Source organism: Carassius gibelio, chromosome B3 (genome assembly GCF_023724105.1).
Source record: "Carassius gibelio isolate Cgi1373 ecotype wild population from Czech Republic chromosome B3, carGib1.2-hapl.c, whole genome shotgun sequence".
Lineage (NCBI taxonomy): Eukaryota > Metazoa > Chordata > Actinopteri > Cypriniformes > Cyprinidae > Carassius > Carassius gibelio.
This window is the reverse complement of record NC_068398.1, coordinates 41,520,557-41,534,094: the sequence shown is the minus strand read 5'-3', so window position 1 is coordinate 41,534,094 and position 13,538 is coordinate 41,520,557. Positions and strand designations below refer to the sequence as shown.

Here is a 13,538-nt window from a genome sequence, read left to right as displayed (position 1 = left end):
TGACCTTGTATGGAAAAACCAGACGTTTTTATGACCTTTTATGGCCTTAAATTCTTATTGTTAAATTTATGACTTTTTATGACTTTTTATGGACCCGTGGAAACCCTGATTCATTATCTCTGCCTTAACAAACCCTTCCTCAGAGACAACGCTGAAGGAATCTGTGGGTTGCAACCCCTGGTAAGCAACACACTGCTCTGCAGAAGTTAAGCCTTGTACACAAGTCACAGAAATGCAAGCAGAGATTGTAGGTGACAGATGGCTGTCAACACTCCTGTGCGTACAGCTACACTGACCTACGACCAGCATGACACTGCCAACCGTGTCAACCTGCTTGACCAGAGCATGTGGATTCAAGTACCGAAAGGTGCAACCAGACACATTGACATTGCTCCCGTTGACACAGCCCTCCAATCACTGTCTCGACAGCCCGTTCTGAAACCATCATCTGCGGTCGGAGCCTGGACCGCTACCGACATTGAACTCTGAATCATTTCGTTCAGTGAACCTTCGCGTGAGTCTGCTCGCCCCGGAAGACACGAGAGAACATGCCCAGCTCCAAAAGAACGACACACGCATGCTCATCTAGCGAGTCACAAAGAGACCCACTGCAATTATTTTTTTTATAGAGATTTAAATGCTGCTTAAAGGTTGTCTATTACCTGACCTGATCTGATTCCTTGTCTTTCAAAATGTTACTGTTTGTGACTTTGCCATACTGAGTGATTATTCTGTGATCGCGACTATTTCTCTCTCATTCTCTCTCGCTCATCTTCTCTCTCTCTCTATCTCATGTGTATCCGTTATGTCTTGTATTTGTTTTTACTGTTTGTATTATTATACACATACTTACTCCTGTGTGAATCGTAGTTTGATGTATTATTAGTTCAATTATTAAAATCCAATACATACATGATTCATGCTTCTGTCTAAAATGCTCACATCACGGAGTAAATTAAATGTTTGATCTTAGCTACAAAGCTTATTTGTTACTCTTCAGTAACCTAAATTTTATAAGGACAAAAGAATAGTTTCATGGCCAGAAACCATTTTTTTCCTGAAATTATAAGAAGTGATAACTTTATTGAAAGATGATAAGTTAATCTTACGTCCGTTTGCTGGACAAAACACTGTTCGATTTGCATTAATTCCCAGAAGAAGATATAACGATAATTGATGTGAAGAATGGAATATTGACATATTAATTAAAAATTACAGTGCCTTGTAATGAGTTATTGATATATACAATTGACCTATTTTTCATCTTCAATAATTTTAATATAACCGTCATATGAGATATATATTAATCATATTCCTGATTAATTATTAAAATTCCCTATATATAATTTGAGCTAACTTTAATGTACTACCCAGTGTGGCTTCATCATGAAGCATAATGATATACAAGAATAAACCTTTGTGTGAATCCTCTCATGTGTTTTTAGATGCAATGATCGACTGAATCTTTTGTCACAGTGTGAAGACTTGTATAGTTTCTCTCCAGTGTGAATGTTTATGTGTACCATAAGGTTTGATGATTGTGTGAAACTCTTCCTGCACTGATCACAAGTGAATGATTTCTCTCCAGTATGAACTTTCATGAACCTACTGTTAACTGTCGGTTCCACTTTTTGAACAGAGATGTGAAAATGACATTTACAACTTAAACTGTTATACATTTTAAATGGTTTGGTCCACAGACTTAAGATTTGTCTTTTTTTAAAGCATTTAAAGTTATAAATATTATATAACAAAAAAGTTATGGAAGTTTAAGTGTATAAAAATAAAAAATATAATAATTTAAATATATTTTATATAAAATTATATAAAAATTTTTACAAAACATGTTTTACTCCAAAACTGTACAAGTTATGTTTCAAATATCAGGTCATCTCAAAAAATGAGCATTCACTGAGATTTTACATTTTTTAACTTAGATGGTGGCACGTCCACATGTAGCGGCTTCTCTGACCCACACAAGCCAGCTACCCTCACCATCGTACTGGCTAACGTACACTCTTTAGACAATAAATTGGACTACATCCGATAATAATGAGTGGATTTGTGATGCTGTTGAGGTCTGCAAACAGTGCTCACCTCTGGTGGAGTTTATGTTAGTTAGTTAGTCAGTGCCGGCCATTCTATCTGCCGAGGGAATACACTGCCAAACAACATTTCTCCAAACAACAGCAACAGGAATGTTGCACTAAATGAACTCTACCAGCACATCAATGAGCAGCAAATAGCCAACCCTGGTGCTTTTCTCATCATAGTTGGGGATTTCTAACATGCAGACTTAAAGCTGCAGTAGGGAACTTTTGACGCTCTAGCGGTTAATAAACAGAACTGCTTGCGTCTTGCGGAAGAACATTGTAGCCGGAGCTACTTCTCTCTGTTTATGTCTATGAAGAATCACAACGGTACTGGGTTAATCCGCCGCGGTACCCCCGAAGCAATCTAAAATAGTCAGAATATAAACACTTATTATAGGTGCACCCTAGTGATTCAGGACAAGCTAAAAACACGGTTTGGAAAATGGATTCATGGTGTACTTGCTTATTATGTTCATTTTTCTACATTTTGAACACAAACAAAGTTACGGACCGCAGCTCTGATTGGTTGTTTTTTACGGGGAGCGCATGACTTTCTGCAAATGGCAATAGGACCACTGGGAGGAGCCAGAGGAGCTTGATTTTTTTCACAGATTATCTGTCTCATATTCTACTGTCAGGACATAATGACAGGTTTCATAAATATGTAAAAAATATTTTTTTACAAAAGTTCCCTATAGCACCTTTAATGTGATAGTTTATTTTTGGAAACATACTCTTTAACTTTCCAACACGAGGTAATCAAATTTTAGACTTTGTTTACACCACACAGAGAGGATCTTACATACATACTCAGAGACTGTCACTGTCTACATAAACAAGTGTATTGATGATGTAACAATTAAAAAGACCTAGACCTGTGACAACAACATCTCTCTACTGGATGAGCTGAACGCCTTCATCGATCGCTATGAGAAACAAAAAAAGCTACACTGCACAGAAGACTCCACCTCCTCCTGGTGACCAGGTGATGACGCTGACCCCAGACGGTGTGAGGAGATCCTTCAGCAGCATCAATGCATGCAAAGCTCTGGGTCCTGACAACATCCCTGGGCGTGTACACACAGACTGTGCAATGAAACTCATTGATGTTCTCACAGACATTTTCAACATCTCACTAAGTCAGGCTGTTGTTCCCACATGGTTCAAATTATGCATTAGGATTTCAATCGTACATTAAATTTAATTATATTGCATGGAATCGACCTAACTGATATAGATATCGTCCCTCAAAGTGATGATGTTACTGAGCATTTCCTTGTATCATACATGCTGCATATCACCAAATCACATCATGGCATCGTCGCACCAAAAGATAAACAGCAATGCTTTACAACTATAGGACAGGAACAGCTGAACTTATCACTGTATCTAAACCAACAACATGTTTATTAGATTCTATACCCACTAAATTACTGAAAGAGTTGTAAGCTGTAGCAGAAGAACTGATTCTCAACATTATTAACTCATTGTTATCTTTAGGTCATGTCCCAAAACCATTATATACCAAATTATAGGCCCATTTCAAATCTTCCATTTATGTCTAAAATTTTTGAAAAAGTTGTGTCTGCTCAGTTGAGCTCCTTCCTGCAAAAAATTATCTTTAGCAAGAATTTCAGTCAGGTTTCAGGCCCCACCATAGCACAGAAACTGCACTTTCTGTTAGTAGTAAAATGCTAGTAAAATTACAAATTACTTGCTTCTTGTGTCAAATCAAGGCTGCATCTCATTGCTAGTTTTACTTGATCTTAGTGCTGGGTTTGACAGCATAGATCATGACATACTCATAGATAGATTACAAAACTATACAGGTGTTCAAGTGCAAGCACTAAGATGGTTTAGATCCTACCTGTCGCTACCATTCTGTTAACTTAAATGGCTAGTCATCTCATTTATCAGTAGTACAATATGGAGTGCCACAAGAATCTGTCCTAGGTCCTCTTCTATTTTCAATATACATGTTGCCCCTTGGTAATATTATTAGAAAATATGGGATTAGTTTCCACTCTTATGTTGATGATACTCAACTATATATCTCAACTAGACCAGATGAAACTTCTAAATTATCGAAGCTATCAGAGTGCGTTAAAAATGTAAAAGCTTGGATGACCAATAATTTTCTCCTATTAAATTTGGATAAGACATTACTTATTGATATATTACTTACTGGACCAAAATCAGTACACAGAATCTAGTAGACTAGTTGGCAACTGGACAGATGTACTGTTACTTCCTCTACAGTTAAAAATCTGGGTGTTATATTAGACAGCAACTTTACATTTGTAAACCATATTTCCCATGTTACAAAAACAGCATTTTTCCATCTTAGAAACTTTGCCAAGCTATGAAATATGCTACCTGTTTCATGCATTCATGACCTCTACACTGGACTATTGTAATGCTCTTCTTGGTGGTTGTTCTCCATCTTCAATAAACAAGCTACAGGTAGTCCGAAAAGCAGAAGGTAGATTCCTTTCCAGGTCAAGAAAATATGATGATGGTAAACCAATTTTACAGTCTCTGCACTGGCTACCTATTAAGTTCCGTATCAGTTACAAATTATTATTACTTACCTATAAGGCCCTAAATGGTTTAACTCCATATTGTAGAAACTAAATTTTCAGTAAAGTTGCTTTGCAATGATTGTATCATAAAAAGCGCTATACAAACATACTTGAACTGTACATTGTAAGTTCAGATTAATTTATTAATTCACTGTTAACAAATCATACCTTATTGTAAGTGTTACCATTTCACTACCATCAGTTTTTTTTTAATAAGAAAATGTAACACTTAAAAGTCACATATGCTCTGTCCGAAAGCTCTAATATTTCATTTCAAGGCAGTCATTTTTATGATTATATTTATTTTGGTTCCTTCCTATAGTTTATTCCTTTAGAAACATGGATTTTTGCCACTGTTTTAAAAATAATAATTTGAATATCAATGTACCACTTTTATGAAAAAAATCAGCTTTTTACAAGTTCCTGAAAATGAACCATTTTTACTTTTAATTCAGAGTTGACTGAAGAAAACGAGGAGAATGAAAAACTGGATGAAGATGAGGAGAAACATCATGTCAAAACTGGAGCAAAACCATTGAGCTGCTCTTAAACCAGAAAGAAAAAAGGCAAGAAATCTTTAACCTGCACTCAGTGTGGAAAGTGTTTCATACACAAAACACATTTTCATACTGGAGCAAAACCATACACAAGTGATCAATGTGGGAAGAGTTTCACAAAATCATCAAGCCTTAAGATACGTGTCACTGGGTGACTAATCCGGGCGGAACTGTAGTGTGGGAAATATTTCCGCCCGGACCAATTTAAGTGAAACATAAGTTCTGTTCCGGTTGGCCCAAGGCGGGGAAATTATCCAAAATACATGTCAGGTGTGGGAAGAGGACGTGTTGGATACCGATTGGAGGATCGGGAAGGATGCAGTGATATAAAAGGGGCTGGTTTATGAACAGGAGGAGGTTTTTTTTGTTCTGCTGTTGTTCCACGGGATACGGAAGTGGCTGGTGTGGCGTGGATGTTGCGATTTACGGGCTGCAACGGAGAATCCAAGGAAAATGGATATTGGAAGTGCGGAGGAAGTTAAGTGATCGATCTTTTGTATGTTGTGTTTACCTCTTATTGTGGATTGAGTTGAAGGAGCGATCCTACGTTTGGAAGGCCCCTGAGTGAAGGAGATCATTGAATTCGTGTTGGGAGAGGACAACACTGTGCACTGGTGGGTGAAGACTTTACGAACATTTCTTGTATATTGTGGAGAGTGAATGACGGATGTGGAGGGAGATTAACCGCCTTTAAGAAAGGATTCCGACTGCATATCTCTCCGTAGCAGTGGAAAATCCCCCCCCCCCCCCTCTTGTGTTGATCTGATAATCCTCAGTGCTTGTGTGTTTACTCAGTGTTGATAGTAGTGCCTTGCGTTGGAGATCGCTGGGAAAGACGGAGAGACTCCGGTGTACGATATATCTGCCTGCTGTGGTCTGCCCTCCTGCCTTTGTCCATCTGACCCGCCCTGTCAGGACTCTGAGCCCGAAACGGGAATACACCACCGATCTTCTTTCACTGAGTGTGTGGAGTGTGGTGAGTGCTGCTATATTGAAGTGTACACACGAGAAGAATTGTAGTGCCTTTGTGGTGTGTGGTGTTTGTCCGTGGTTGTGTCCCTGGTCGTAGGAAGAGGCCTGACGGAGAGGAGTAGTGTATTGGTGGCAACCACAGTCTTTACCTTAAGTAAGCTGGAGCTCGGAGTGTTGGAGGCGCCTCTGGAGGAGGTTGGATGTCGTTGCCCACGCAGCAATCCCTGTAAGCTTTTAAATCAAAGCCTTATCCTTTTTTTTATCCATGTGACGTTGTGTCCTTGGCCCTGTCGGCAACCACCGGCCTTGTGCGTGTCGTCTGTGCTGTTTATTTGACGAGGGAAGCGAAGGACAACAGCCGATCCTCCCCCGTGTGCCCCCTTGTCAAGCTGGGCGGGAAGCCCAGTATTGTTTGCAGTTTCACCTGTAAGGCCCACCAGCCGTCAGTCATCGACTAAACCCGTATCTGCTTGGAATACAGACCTCTGAATATCTTCAGTGGTGAGTAGCGCATTAACAGCTCAGCCCTGTGAATACCCACCTGTGTATGGAACACTGTACTTACATTGAGAGCTAGAACCACTGCACGCTAACAGCTCAGCCCTGTGAATACTTACCTGTGTATGGAACACTGTACTTACATTGAGAGCTAGAACCCCTGCACGCTAACAGCTCAGCCCTGTGAATACTTACCTGAGAGCTAGAACCCCTGCACGCTAACAGCCCAGCCCTGTGAATACCCACCTGTGTATCGAACACTGTATTTACCTGAGAGCTAGAACCCCTGCACGCTAACAGCCCAGCCCTGTGAATACTTACCTGTGTATCGAACACTGTACTTACCTGAGAGCTAGGACCCCTGCACGCTAACAGCCCAGCCCTGTGAATACCCACCTGTGTATGGAACACTGTACTTACATTGAGAGCTAGAACCCTTGCACGCTAACAGCTCAGCCCTGTGAATACTTACCTGTGTATGGAATACTGTACTTACATTGAGAGCTAGAACCCCTGCACGCTAACAGCTCAGCCCTGTGAATACTTACCTGTGTATCGAACACTGTACTTACCTGAGAGCTAGAACCCCTGCACGCTAACAGCCCAGCCCTGTGAATACCCACCTGTGTATCGAACACTGTATTTACCTGAGAGCTAGAACCCCTGCACGCTAACAGCCCAGCCCTGTGAATACTTACCTGTGTATCGAACACTGTACTTACCTGAGAGCTAGAACCCCTGCACGCTAACAGCCCAGCCCTGTGAATACCCACCTGTGTATCGAACACTGTATTTACCTGAGAGCTAGAACCCCTGCACGCTAACAGCCCAGCCCTTTGAATACTTACCTGTGTATGGAACACTGTACTTACTTGAGAGCTAGAACCCCTGCACGCTAACAGCTTAGCCCTGTGAATACTCACCTGTGTATTGAACTCTGTATTTACCTGAGAGCTAGAACCCCTGCACGTCAACTGCCTAGCTCTTGCTTTAAACTTACCTGGAGTGGAGTCGGCGGGAAATTAAGGGCTGAAGTGGAGTGTTGTCGAGGAAGGGCTGAAGAGGAGTGTTCTTGAGACTGGAATCCGTATTTGTGGATAAAGAATAGTTCGAGTCATCATTAGTTTTAAAGTTTCCTTACCCCTTTCCCCAAACTTTTAAACAAATAAAATTGTTACATTTTAATCTTGGTTGTCCGTCCATTCATTGGGGTGTTGTGGGACCTCCTCGAGGTGGAAGTTAGAGGGAGGAGCGAGACCCGTTGAATTGGTGGTCCGCTCCGGCCTGTGACAGATTTTGGCGTAGTCGGCAGGGTTCCACCTCGAGTTGAGTGACCGCGGCTCCCCAATGGCGGACGAGGCAGTGCCTGAGGCCCCACCCCGAGTCATGCCCATTTTCTTGGGAGCCCCCTGGGCACCGAAGTATGGAGGGCCGGGATCTGAGATACGGCTGTCGGAATGGAAAGCCCAGGTCGAATATCTGGCTGGGATTCAAGGATTGAGCGCCCCCCAGAAACTGCAGTTTGTGATAAATTCCCTAGAGGGGGAGGCCCAACGGGAAGTCCAGGCTGCCCCAGAGACAGTCCGAGCTACTGCACAAGATGTGTTGGACTTCCTCACAGGAATATATGGGGATGCAACCCCAGTAGCGGTCCTTCGGGCCCAGTTTTTCAATTGCAAGCAAGGGCAGCAACAATCCTTAAGGGCCTTCACACTAAGGTTGCGGGAGCAGTTCATCAGGCTGCGAGGTAAGCGGGACCATGGCTTGGGAGAGGGGGAGACTCTCTTACGAGACCAGTTCCTGTTGGGGCTGCGAGAGGGCCCAGTTCGTCAGAGTCTACGTGTTCAATTTCGTAGAGACCCAGCTATGACGTTTGAAGACCTGAGAGCCGAGGCTCTGGCCCTAGAAGCGGATCAGGTGGGAGTGGTGGATTCCCCAGTGTGTGCGGCAGTGAGTGGAGAAGTGGCAGCTGCCTCTGGAACAGGGGATTGGAAACAGGCCTTACGTTCTGAGCTCTTGAAGGATGTCCGAGAGCAGATGGCAGAGTTATCTAAAACCCTCCTAGAAGAGATGCGACGAGGCCCCCAACGCTTACCACCAATGTCACGGGAGCGGTCGCATTCCGAGGGAAGACGAGGTCTGGAGAGACGTCCAGTACGGGAAGCCCGGGCCCGTTTTCAGTGGGACGAACAGGGACGCCCCATTTGTAATCGGTGTGGTGAGCCAGGGCACTATAGTCGCCAATGCGGCTCTCGACGGGGTTCCGAAGGGGATTTTTAGGTCGGCCGGCCACTGTGGGTCAAGTGGCTGGGACCTCTGTGAGTGACCCAAATTGGATGAGCGCCCCCGGGAATCAGCTGATCGGGCATAGCCCAGTGGTAGAGGTACGGATCCGTGGGGTGAAGATACGATGTCTGGTAGACACTGGGTCTCAAGTCACCTTAGTCTCAGAGAGCCTGTCCAGGGAGCTGTTTCAGGGTAGCCAGGTACAGGGAACAGAAGCACCCTGGCTGACCTTACGGGGGGCTAATGGACTGGAGATCCCCTATGTCGGATATCTAGTTACAGATTTGGAGATTAATGGAATCACTGTGCCCCAGAAGGGGGTCGTTATTGTCCGAGATCATTGCCTGGGAATCCAAAAAGCCCTGTTGGGGATGAACGTAATTGCAGACTGCTGGGAGGAGTTGTTTCAGGCTAGGCCTAAGAAGACCCTACCACCGGCAGAAAGACAAGAATGGGAAAGGATAGAGGCCGATTGTCGTCGGGTACACATGGCCAAGGCACGGGGGAGTCAAGAAGGTATCGGGCGGGTTGCCTGCCGATACGCAGTATCTATACCGGCAAGGAGTGAGGCCATTGTCTGGGCAAGAGTACCATCGCACGAGTGCGGGTCGTCAGGCTGGGTGCTGGTCGAGCCCCATATGGACTGCCAGAGTGTAGCAGTGGCCCATGGATTGGCAGTGGTTCGCCGAGGCCGAGTCCCGGTGAAGATACGGAACGAGAACCCTTACCCTGTCAATTTACATCGTCACCAGCGGTTGGTCCTGGTGACCATGGTGGATGCCCACCAGGTGCGAGAGGGCCGGGAAGTCAGCTTCCGGCAGGTGTGTCCTACGGTCGTAGAAGTGACCTTGGCTCAGGTGGACTCATCCTTGGAACAGCTCGGAAATGAGGTGCCTGTTCACCTGACCAGAGAGTCCCTGCAGGGAGAAGGGCTAGAGGAAAGCCAGAGTAAACAATTGCAGGATCTCCTTACCAAGTGGCAACATGTGTTCTCCAGACATGATGAGGACTATGGCTGTACCGGTGTAGTGAAACATCAGATCCCCACTGGCGATGCCCTGCCTAGTCGTGAGAGATACCGTCCAGTACCACCCACTCTGTATTCGGAGGTTCGTACTCTGCTGCAGGGAATGTTGGACAAGGGGATTGTCCGGGAGAGCAGTAGCCCATGGGCGGCCCCGATTGTCCTCGTCCAGAAGAAGACGGGAGCTTGGAGATTTTGTGTAGACTATCGGAAATTAAATCAAGTCACAAAGAAAGATGCTTTTCCACTGCCGCGGATAGAGGACTCTCTTGCCAGCCTGACACGGTCTGTATGGTACTCCACTTTGGATCTTGCGAGTGGGTATTGGCAAGTCCAGGTCGAGGGGGTCGACCGAGAGAAGACTGCTTTCACCACTCCCTTTGGGCTTTTTGAGTGGGACCGTATGCCCTTTGGCCTATGTAATGCACCGGCCACGTTCCAACGGCTGATGCAGCGGTGTCTGGGTGGCCAGTTGGTGGACTCTACGCTGGTATATCTAGATGATGTCATCGTCTATTCCCCAGATTTTGAGTCCCATCTGCGACATCTGGAGGATGTGTTTCGGGCCATGGAGCAGTATGGGTTGAAGCTGCAGCCAGAGAAGTGCCACCTGTTGAGGAAGGAGGTGAAGTTTCTGGGCCATTGTGTGAGTGCCTCGGGGGTCTCGGTGGATCCCGAGAAGGTGGCGGCTGTGCAGGGCTGGGAGGCACCGAAAACCGTGAGGCAAGTTCGGTCCTTTTTGGGCTTCGTCGGATACTATCGGCGATTCATCAAGGATTTTTCAAAAATTGCCAAACCCTTGAATCAGCTGTTGGCAGGGACTGGGCGTCCTCGGGGTCTCCCTCCATTGCTTGGAGCCCGGTGTGTGAATCGGCGTTTCAAAGGCTGAAGCAAGAGCTGCTCCAGGCTCCAATCTTGGGCTATGCGGATTATTCGCAACCTTTCATCTTGTACACAGACGCCAGTAACCTCGGGCTTGGGGCGGTGTTAGCTCAGCAGCAGCAAGGGGTAGAGCGAGTGATCGCCTATGCTAGCCGAAGCCTCCACCCGGCAGAGAGGAATGATTCAAATTACAGTTCATTTAAGCTGGAGTTGCTGGCTTTGAAGTGGGCCCTGAGTGAAAAATTCAAAGACTACTTATGGGGTGCTAAAGTACAGGTGATAACAGATAACAACCCCTTGGTCCACTTACAGACGGCAAAGCTGGGGGCAGTGGAGCAAAGATGGGTGGCCCAGCTGGCCAACTTCGACTACCAGATCCAATATCGGCCAGGCCGCGAGCACACAAATGCCGACGTCTTGTCCAGACTCCCGGAGGCACATCAGATGGAGAGTGAACGAGAGTTACCGATAGGCCCGGAGGAAGGGCTGACAGTGGGGGTTGTAGAGGTACCGGGGGCTCCGCAGGAGGCTGTGCCAGTGAGTTGGGGCTGGGACCCGCAACGATGGAGGGAGCGTCAAGAGGAGGACCAGGATTTGAGAATGCTAGGTCATTGGTTAAGACGGAGGAGGGGGCCAACGAAGGTGGAATGGCGAGCCCAGACTCACAAGGTGAGGAAGTTGTTGGGGCAGTGGGCACGCCTTGGCTTGAGAGATGGGGTGATGTGCAGGACGATTAAAGACCCGAAGTCGGGAGAGGAGGTCCGCCAGGTGTTGGTGCCAGGGGGCCAGGTGCAGGCTTTGTTAGAGGCCTACCATACACAATTGGGGCATCAGGGGAATGAGAGGACGTTGTCGCTTCTGCGGCGACATTTCTACTGGCCCGGGATGGAGGCCGCTGTGAGTTTGTTCATTCAAGCATGCCCTCGATGTACCCTGTTTAAGGCTCGGAAGGAGGTGAAGGCCCCGATGGTTCCGATACAGGCCAGGGCCCCGTTGCATACCCTGGCCATGGATTATCTAACCTTGGGCAGGCCCATGGACCGCTACAAAAACATCTTGGTGGTCACCGACCTGTTTACCAAGTATGCTTGGGCCATCCCGACTTTGGATCAGACAGCCAACGTGACCGCCACCGCTTTATGGAGGGCAGTGATTCAGCCTTTCGGATGCCCAGAATTCTTGCACAGTGACCAGGGGCCGAACTTTGAGTCCAGAGTGATCAGGGAGTTGTGTCGGGTGTATGGATGTACTAAGACCCATACTACCCCCTACCATCCCCAAGGGAATGGGTGCTGCGAACGCTTCAACCAGACTCTGTTGAGCCTACTGGGTACGCTGGACCAGGAACGTCAGAACGATTGGGTGAGTAACCTTCCTGCACTGGTCCAGGCCTATAACAACAGCGTCCACAGCACTACGGGGTACGCTCCGACCTACCTGATGTTCGGGAGACATGTGCGGTTGCCGACAGACTTGGTATTGGGGGTGGCCACGTTGGAAGAGACCTTGAGTTTGACCGAGTGGGTAAGATGCCACCACCAGCGCCTTCACTCTGCCTATGAGCAAGTCTCGGGGAGGATAAATGCTGCCGCAATTAAGAACAAACAGATATATGATCGGACGGCCAGAGAAGCCCCGTTGTTACCAGGAGAGAGAGTGCTGGTACGGGACAACCGGCGACAGGGGAAAGGGAAGTTGAGTGACCGTTGGGAGTCTGTTCCATATGTGGTGCAGCACCAGCAGCGGCTGGGGCAGCCGGTCTATGTACTTCGACCTGAGGGGAAGGCTGGACCAGAACGGGTATTACATCGCAACTTGATTCGGCCATGCCCGAACTACCCTAGACCTCCCCTAGAGGCATTACCAGCTCCGACTGTGTGCGCTCCGCCGTTGCAAGCATGGGCCATAGTTCCGAGGCTCCCAGAGGCTGAACCAAGGGGACTGGACCCCGGATCACCACCTAGACGGTCCCAACGAGAGAACCAAGGACGGCCCCCCGAGAGGTATGGGGATTGGGTTGAACAACCACGTTCTAGGGACTAGAACGATTTGGCGGGGGAGGATGTCACTGGGTGACTAATCCGGGCGGAACTGTAGTGTGGGAAATATTTCCGCCCGGACCAATTTAAGTGAAACATAAGTTCTGTTCCGGTTGGCCCAAGGCGGGGAAATTATCCAAAATACATGTCAGGTGTGGGAAGAGGACGTGTTGGATACCGATTGGAGGATCGGGAAGGATGCAGTGATATAAAAGGGGCTGGTTTATGAACAGGAGGAGGTTTTTTTGTTCTGCTGTTGTTCCACGGGATACGGAAGTGGCTGGTGTGGCGTGGATGTTGCGATTTACGGGCTGCAACGGAGAATCCAAGGAAAATGGATATTGGAAGTGCGGAGGAAGTTAAGTGATCGATCTTTTGTATGTTGTGTTTACCTCTTATTGTGGATTGAGTTGAAGGAGCGATCCTACGTTTGGAAGGCCCCTGAGTGAAGGAGATCATTGAATTCGTGTTGGGAGAGGACAACACTGTGCACTGGTGGGTGAAGACTTTACGAACATTTCTTGTATATTGTGGAGAGTGAATGACGGATGTGGAGGGAGATTAACCGCCTTTAAGAAAGGATTCCGACTGCATATCTCTCCGTA

At 46.6% G+C, this 13,538-nt stretch overlaps 1 protein-coding gene and 1 long non-coding RNA gene across 4 annotated transcripts in view; both read right to left on the bottom strand.

The window, feature by feature from the left end:
• Nucleotides 1-13,538, bottom strand: part of LOC127953344 (zinc finger protein 271-like) — an 838,866-nt gene that overhangs the window by 38,674 nt on the left and 786,654 nt on the right. The window lies entirely within an intron of this gene.
• On the bottom strand, nt 6,787-7,979 carry LOC127953490 (uncharacterized). Of its 3 annotated transcripts, XR_008153246.1 has the most exons (4): nt 7,650-7,979; nt 7,425-7,499; nt 7,251-7,349; nt 6,787-6,897 (listed from the first exon to the last, which is right to left on the bottom strand). It is a non-coding gene; the product is annotated as an uncharacterized LOC127953490 (long non-coding RNA). The 3 variants fall into 3 exon arrangements; XR_008153247.1 differs by lacking the exon at nt 7,251-7,349 and having other exon boundaries at nt 7,401-7,499; XR_008153245.1 differs by lacking the exon at nt 7,425-7,499.